Source organism: Amblyomma maculatum, chromosome 2 (assembly GCF_055883805.1).
Source record: "Amblyomma maculatum isolate TAMU_Amacu chromosome 2, ASM5588380v1, whole genome shotgun sequence".
Taxonomy (NCBI): Eukaryota; Metazoa; Arthropoda; class Arachnida; order Ixodida; family Ixodidae; genus Amblyomma; species Amblyomma maculatum.
Window position 1 is genome coordinate 135207207 of NC_139345.1, and position 9141 is coordinate 135216347.

The window sequence follows — 9141 nt, forward strand, 5'->3', positions numbered from 1 at the left end:
TATTTTATATGGCACTTTAAACGTGTCTCAAAGCTTCTTGTGAGCAGCACCGAACATGCGCTGTTGATCCATATAGTTGTCATTATAATGCTTCCATTAAAAAGAAAAATAACGCACTGCATGACTTTAAAGTCAATCTTAGTTGACATCGTTCTTAATAAACATAAAAGAAAACTCGTCAGGTTTACAATGTGAGTGCATAAATTCAACTTTAACATTTGAGTGAAATCAGACAATGCACATATGAGATCAAACTAGATGTCAGGTGACGCTTGTTTTCAAAAGCCAGTTGAGTTTTTCCGACACTGTGAAGCCGTGCAGCTTTACTACGCAGTACAAATTTGCAACATAAGTTTTATAGTTTTCTGTAAGCATTTTGCGTGGCCTGAAATATTTATTCTGTGTTTTCCACTACAGAAGCATACAATATAAACCTCTACGACACCATCACAATTATATTGATTGTTACTTAAAAGTTCTGAAAAAATGAGGACAATATGTTAAAAGCTATTAGCCATAAAATATGCAAAAAGTTTTGTTGATTGTTTTCATAGAATTTGGAGTGATAGCAGCTAACTCAACGGCATGACGTGGCATTTCATTTTAGTTGCGGTGAATTTCTCCCCTGCTAGATTAATGCATGATCTACGTAGAAGACATCACAGTAAACACCTACCTGTATTTGTGCAACCACCGCTTCGACGCCAATAACTCTGGCACTGGCGTGCTTTTAAGTAGTGGTGTTAGGGCATAGCCTCTTGTCTTTCCACGTCCCGTCATGCGCTACGAAGCGGCCGTTCACGAGGGTTATCTATTACTCTTGGCTGCGAGAGCCGTTCTGTGAGACGCGCCAAAGACTATAGGCGTTCGATACGGTGGAGCAGTTTTCTGCAGTGAGGAACTCGCATCGCAATACTACCTTTTCATGATCCGCGCTTTGACATGTTTGGCGATCTGCGCATGCCATTCTTTTCATGCGATGCGCGCGCCTTATTACGGAGAAGCACCGTCCTCATTCATTAATGGCGCCAAACCTCTAGTTTTGTCGCTCCACACGAAGTGGCGTTTGAAACTAGATCACCCAACCAGCCACTCGGGCTACCTAACGCTTGGTGTAAAAGATGGCCCGAAATCGCCACGAGGCGCATTCAGTTTGAATTTTAAGCATGGCGCAGCCGCAAGGAGCAGGACGAGCACTAGAAAACTATTTTCTTTGGTGGCGCTTGCCACAAGCGTTGGTATATTTGTGACACATATTATCATCGAGTGTTCTGAAGGACGTTTGTTTAAGCTTAAGGCACGTTTGTTTATGGGCCCACGAGTGTAATTCCGGGTTTATGAACGCTGCAGAACGATACCTTCGCATTGCAGGGCATTTTGCGGCGACTGCAGCTGCGTATAAAGTACTTCTTTGCTATCAGCAAATTTGTACATTCATTCATTTATTGCATCCTTAACGGCCCTTTTTGGGCATTAGATAAGCAGGATGAGGGGGAGAACAGTTTAAATACAAAGTGAAGAGAATGATGCAATGTTACCACAAACAAATACATTCCACAAAAATAACAAAAAATAGAATACATGTGAAATGTTACATTCAGTTGTAATCAATACATAGTAATATCACGGTAATATCATAGTGATATCATGAAATACATAGTTATAATCAATACATAGGCCATAGGAGGCAGGAGCAAGAAGAAAAATAAAATGGTACGAGTCAAAGCACTGGAATGATCTTTCATTTTTTGTAATGTTCGATTAGTGCATCGCTGAATTTTGCAGCGTCACACTCGTTTACAATGTAGTATGGTAGTTGGTTCCAATATTGTATTGCTGTAGGTATAAATATTTTATTGAAGACTGTTGTAGAACCATGTAAACGCTGAACACTCAAGGAATTAAAGAGACGACTCGATGTTCTGGTCGAAGGTGGAAGTAATGAGACACGTAGGTCAGGGAAGTTGTGACATAATTTATGTAAGAGGCAGAGATGTGAGACTTTTCAACGGTTCTCAAGTGGTAGCAGGTTGAGTGTTGATTCAAAAACGGTGATACTGTAGTTTCTATCATAATTTGAGTGGATATAACGTGCTGCATGGTTCTGAATAGCTTCTAGGGTGTTAATTAAGTACGCTTGATGAGGGCTCCATATCGAAGATGGATATTTAAGTTTGGTACGTATGAACGTTTCATATGCTAATTTAAGGACAGAAGGAGCGGCCAAGTATAATGACCTTTTGATGAAGTCGAGTGATTTGGATACATAGGCTGCTAATTTTAAGTTGAGTTCGGACCAGATTAAATTTCTGGAAATTGTGACTTCGAGGTATTGGTTGCATTGGACTTGCGTTAGGGTGTTTGGAAGCAACGAATAAGTTCAAGTGAGGTTTGAATTTTTGCGGCATACTTGCATGTATTGGAATTTTGAAATGTTTAGCTGCATAAGCCGATCAAATAATCATCGTTCAATTATGTCCAAGTCGTTCTGGAGTGATCATTGATCATGGTTAGAAGCATTTGCGGCGATAAAGAATGCAATCACCTACAAAGAGGTGAATATTGCACGAAATACCAGAGGGAAGATCATTAATGAAGATAAGAAAAAGGAAAGGGACAAGGACTTATCCTTGCGGTACACAAGAGAGTACTTTAGTAGGACTTGAAGGATGACTGTCGATTACTGTATTCTGAGAACGATCTATTAGAAAACCGTGTATCCTTGCTAAAATTATAGGGTCAATGGACAGACCAGAAAGTTTAACCATACGACGATGGTGGGGTACGTGATCGAAAGCCTTAGAAAAGTCTAAGAAATGATGTCAGTTTGTAAGGAAGAGTCCAGATTTAAGTGAAGATCAGTTGTTAATTCAAAAAGCTGCGTTTCGCAGGAGAGACCGGGGCGGAAACCATGCTGCTTCATGCAATAGAAAGAGTTATGATCTAGATGCTATGCGACTTGGGAAAAATTTACGTGTTCCAGAAGTTTGCAGGAATTGCATCTCAGGGAAATGGGGCGATAATTGCATGGGTCTGCTCGGGTAACAGCCTTGAACACGGGCACACTTTTTCCAATCCTTAGGTAATTCACCCTTTGATACAGACTGTTCAAATATTACTTTCAGGAATTGACTGGAAATGTCTTTAGTACATTAGGGCAATTTCGCAGGTATTCCATCAGGCCCAGGTGCATTCAATGTTTTAAGATTGTCAGTTTTTTTATAATACCATCTGCTGTAAAGCAAATTGGAGGCATCGGTAAAAATTTTGAATCCGGAAATTATGCATGTCCAAGGGGGGGGGGGGGGGGAGGGGGGTCGTGGGGGAAAACTGATGAAGAATACGAATTCATGATGCCTGAATGGTGTTCAGTGGGAACAGATGATCCGTCTTGGTGCAAGTTCAAAAATACACTGTGAAGCTCGTCAACAAAAGAACGATCGCAACCAGGCGCGCAGTAGTCATTATTACTGCTAGCTAGAAGTAATAATGACTGTAATTGACGGCAGGAATATTCGGACACACATTATATCGTGGCTGCAATTAATTTTGAGAGGAAATGAGGGTACAGTAGATTTTACAAAAGCAACCACAACACTTCCCCTGCGCCCCTCCTTGTCAACCTATGAATGGCGAAAACATTGTCATCATAAAGTAGCTCGCGGTTTTCGATGTCAGAACTTAGCCATGATTGCGTAAAAATGGCGATGTAAGTGTTGTTATCACTTTGGGTAAACAACTGCGGATGTTTGCAAGCATAACTGCCATGGTGTTATCAGAAGTCTTTTTATTCCAAACTGTTGAGTAGAGAGGACGAGGAGAAAGCGCAGGCCTAGCTGCCGGCGATTACCGCTATAGCTTGTTCTCTAAAACGGAATCTGATTCGGCATCATAAAAATACCGGTTTTCGTCCATGAGAAGTTTATCGAAACGGATCTTGTACTTGCCACCATGTTCTGGGCAAAAGCGTACAGCTTCTAACGGGCTAACCGGACACGTGCTGATTAGTCTTATCGAATTGAGTTGTCTGAATTTTTTAGCTTTTGGGTAGAGGAAAATAGTTTTGCTTATTTTTAAAGTTAGCAGATTAGGCAATCATACGGCGGTTTTTCGGGGTTTCAAAAGGCCCTCTCTGTGAGCGCGTTCATGCGCGCTCTCAATGATAGTTATGTCTATTTCCTTTGAGCAGACAGATTACATACAATTCAGGTTGTGTCCAAGTAGAACGAGAGGAAGAAGATGGTTTGCACGGTATGAAGAATAAACATTTCACCCCAAAGAGCCGAGCACAAGGCCGGGGAAATCTTGTACCCATTGAAATGCCGGTGGGTACCCGGCGGCACCAGGGATCGAACCTGGTACCTCCCGAACACGAGGCGGATTCTCTACCACAAGGCCACGCTTCGGTAGCTATGACCCTTTTCCCAAGCATTTAACCCCAAAGAGCCGAGCACCAGGCCGGGGGAAAGCTTGTAATCATTGAAAAGCCGGTGGGTACCTGGCGGCACCGGAGATCGAACCTGGTAGCTCCCGACCACGAGGCGGATGAAAACAAGGGCTACATAATGGGCTTTTGCCGCGCGAGGCGGACTTTTTGTTGTCCGATGGCGGAACGGATCACTGCCACATCGGAGCAACGAAGATAAGTCCACTTGTCGAAACGTTGGCTCATCTGCGAACTGAGGCGTACCCCATTTACCATTCTTCAGTTCTTCATAGGTTGTGTCCAAGGTATACGTACTATGGTAGCGAAGGTACAAACATGGCGGCTCATGGGACTCCAGCGTCCAATGAAAACTGGGGGACCACGACATTGAATGACGTCAAGCATACGTTTACTTTGGCGCCAATTATAAACATGTCTTTTTATGAAACCGCCGCATGGCATTTACGAGCCTGCATGTTTTGAAGGTTGTTGCCTTTCAATGCGCGCCAACTTTTGCCATATGAAAGGACTTGTTTCTGTTGTTTACATCCATGTTGATAAGCAGTTATTTCAGCACAATAAAAGTGGTTTGCAAAAGTGGAGGCATAGAAAGGCAGCAACACTTCCAAACATAAACCAAGGACGCAAATTTATAATGCAAATGTTGCAAATCATGCAGATATTTTGGTCATGTACTTTTTCCCCCAGTAGAGCAAGGTGTGGTCCAGAAACAGTGGCGCAACCGGACAGCCGTGCCCAGTTCCTTGCCCATTTCGTAGCATAGTGTACCAAGTGTACAATTATGGACTTCACAACCAAGCAAATACAGCAATAATGTTAAAAACTAAAAAAATGACTGTCGCAGACAGCACGAAAAGTAGTTCTGTTTAAGCAGGGTAATCCGTTCAATGATCACAGCCGAAGCATGACAAATGCTTGTTTCCAGAGTGCTCGCCAAGGTACACGCTACAACATAAAAGCGGCACTTCTCACAAGAAGATCACGCTTGCCAGTCAGTGTCTCAGCGACACAAATGTGCGCCCTTTTGCGTCTTTACGCAATAATTTGTTGATCCCCCAACCCTAACGCCTTCCGCTCTCTCACTGCCCAGCTGCACCCCTGTGACCGCTTCACCCTGTGCGGTCCGCACCCCCCTTCGCGACGCCACTGCTTTGCATTCACTGCTAGGCGAGCTCGACTAATTTCAGTCATGGCTCTGCTTCTAGGTTTAGCAGGGGGGGGGGGGGGGGTAACCGGGGCTGGCCTGGTTGTCTGACGAAGAGTACCGTAGCGGCAGTAGGAATCAACGGAGGTCGATGTGTTGGCTGAGAGAAAGATATGACGCATAGAGGCAACATATAGAGAAAAAGTGTCGTAAAACATCACCAGATATCAAACATGTACAGAAAACAAGGCTATGACGGCTGCAATTGAAAGAAAAAGTACATGAATATAGGCACATCAAAATACACGCGGAACATATAGCACTGGGACGACTCTTCATATTTAAATTATTCAGCTGAAAGAATATAGAAGATTTCAAGGCAATGGTCCAGACAGGTTTAGCATCAACAAACGTGCTTAATATAGAAGCAATAAAGCATACAATGAATCTGTGTACAACCTCCAGACATGCTTCTTATCAGCAGCCAGAATTTGAAACAATTACGATCAACCTGAAGAACACATAAAATACAGCTTATAGTAAGGTTGGCGGACGTAGCAGGCTATACCTAAACGGGCAATGTCTCTATAAAAGCTTCCAGCTTTGCAAGGAAGTTTCAGCTTTGCAAGATGCAAGATTAAAACCTTTATGGACACAGGAAAGGAAATCCCGCCGTTGAAGTAATAAATACTCAGTACATGTAGGAAGGGGGGGGGGAGGGGGAACAACTTTTGAGACCTTTTAGCACTTGCTTTTACAGGCCTTCCTGTTAACTTATGCACAACATAGGAATACATGGTGAGTACTGCCGGCTACTAAATATTCTCGAAAACATGAAGCCTAGTTCGCACGAAATTCTTCAGCTATGTTAACAGGCGAGAGCCATCCGAAAAATTTGTTGTGGTTTGACTCTGGTTAAGCCTAGTTGAATTGCGATAGCACCGGCGGAAGCTTCTTTTTCCTGCTACATTATTCCTCTATCACGACCTATCAGCGTAAGGCCTACATAATTGGGGACACTTAAGTTATTTATATGAGGGCATGACATGAGAGCGTAAGCTACCAGCCAAAATATAAATTAAAAAGGTTCAATGCTGCTGAACCGAATGAGGAGTGAAAGTTTAGCGGCCGGAGACCGAGCGTTCGTCTTCTTCTTCGCGGCTATTCAAAGTCAAACATGGGCCTTCCCGGAACGACGCTACGGGTCGAAATCTGGCGCCGTATTCCTATCGCAATAAAAAGCTATGAAGCTAGAAGCAGATGACACTGATAAGAACTCCCTCACGGGTGAAAGTAAGGTGGGAAGTGATGTAGTAAGACACCGACGGTTGAGTCCCCGCTGCCGCAATGTGCCACAGAGCCTCGCTTCCTCACTTAGGCGATAGCGTGGCGATATTTTTTAAGAACTTTTAAGAATGCTTTAATAAAATACCTTATCTTATTCACAAGCAAAGTTATTAAAATAGCTATTTTTTGATGGTGGTTTGTATATTTTTATTCGTAGTAATATAATTTCTTAATTTCAATGTTTGGAACCCCGACATGTGGCTAGGTTGTGGTACCGCTAAACCGCTTTCGGGCCCAACCTTGGCCACCCCTCTTCTTTCGCCATCTTGTGTCCATGCTTCGTCACTGGCATCAGGAATTTTAAATAACCCCAGGTTAGATCGGTGAAGACGGCTTTCCGCGTCATTTTCTACTTTTTCTAATGCGTCTACACGCAAAAAAGGCTACCCACATGGTTCTCAATGTTTGTCTGAGCTGAACGGTAAATGTAAGTTCTGAGAGTACAGAATTTCGGGCGTCTTCAATTTGGGCTGTCGCATTAGCAATTGATTCAAGTGACACACCTGCGCTATTTTCGTCAGGTCCGGGATTGAGTTCGTTGTCACCAGATACGAGAAGCCGTACAGAACACTCGTTGAGCGAGGTCCAGAATACTTAGCATGTTAAAAGACGGCAGAAATCACTCGGGTCTGGGGGGCACGACACCGGGAAGAAGAACGGATCACTAGTGGAAGCGCAAGCAGCGTGTGGAAGGTAACTGACCTGAATTGAAAAGGGCATGTTCGTGACCGTATCCTCAGCGGCGTCGTGCCCCAACTGGTTCCAAGGTGTCGGTGGCTTTTCTTGTCTTCAAATAACGCTTCCTTCGCAGAACGCGGAGTTAGCTTGCCAGACAAATGATTGGTAGAGTGCTGATAATAGTGCGCGGGAAGTGGCTTCAGCTTCAGGATAATTATTTGCCCGTAGGCTCCGCGCAGGTCTGCTGCAGTGGCCAACCGGGAAATTGTTGACGCTGCCGTTGAACTTCAACGTGATGCTCCATAGGGTAGCCTGCATTGAAAAGGGCATGTTCGTGACCATATCCTTTGCGGCGTCGTGCATCCACAAATTATGCTCTTCCTGCCATAGCCTAATCGGCTGTTGCAGTTCAGAATGCAAGAGCAGGTCGTGCACTTTGCTACATCCCTATCGGCTGAGAACCTGGTGGGGAAACCAGAGGTTGTTCTTGCCGACACTGTTGTCAAATAAGCGGATGAATCTAACTGGCCGCTGAAGTTGAACTGAATGCGTGAACCCTTTTCAGGTAAATTTCCGATTATGCAAGCAGGGATTGTTTTTGGGGTGGTGCTTTATCCCTGTGTATGGCGCATGCTTGTAACAGTGGCTTATGTGCCATAAAGCCTCATATAACTGTTTCTTTGTCATTCTAGTCAACCTACCAATCTTTTGCTACGCTCATGGTGCTCGAGAGGCGACGCGTGTCTATCTGTTAAAAACAAATTTAGTTATATAGAAGTAAGAAGCGGCAAGAGGCATTTTACTAGGCTTAAAGTTATGCTTTGAACTAAACAAAGAATTCTCAATTAAGTGTTGCCGTGTTTTATAGCTGGCACAGAACGCAAATTATCTGCGCGAGTGCCATTTCTTCTTACGAACGTCAGCTGAATCGGCGTAAATATTTGTTCTCTAAATAGCGTGCTGCCACCAGGAGTGAAAACTCATATTTAGTAACTCTTTGCCAACTAGTCCAATTAGCCTTTCTAACACACTAGTGACCGCTATCTCGACACAGCATGACCACCGGCACAGCACTTTTTTTCTTCCGTCATGGCCTTAGCGACGGTCGGCATCCTTTGAATTTGGTGCCGATAATACATGATGCGATGACTATGGTCAAGTTGGTGTAGAAGGGTGGAAGTAGGAAAGAAAAATTTGAGCTGATTTATGAACGATTAGGATTGTGATAGCCACATAAACTGCAATTACATGCGCAACAAACAGAGAAGGAAGGGGACGTAAAAGTATTGAAAAACTAAGAATGAAGGAGTAGTAGAAAAGGACGGCGGAAGGAAGGGATGGTAACCAGAAAGAATGAATTTCGGTTGGCTACCCTACACTGGGGAATAGGAATAGGGGATTAAAGGGAAAGAGAAAAGGAGAGGAGGTGAGAAAGTCATAGTCTGTCAATCAGGCTAATCTCTCTTAAAAAGCGAAAAAGTGCCTTGTAGGCCTTGAGCGCAGTTGAAGTGTGACCATGGTCCCA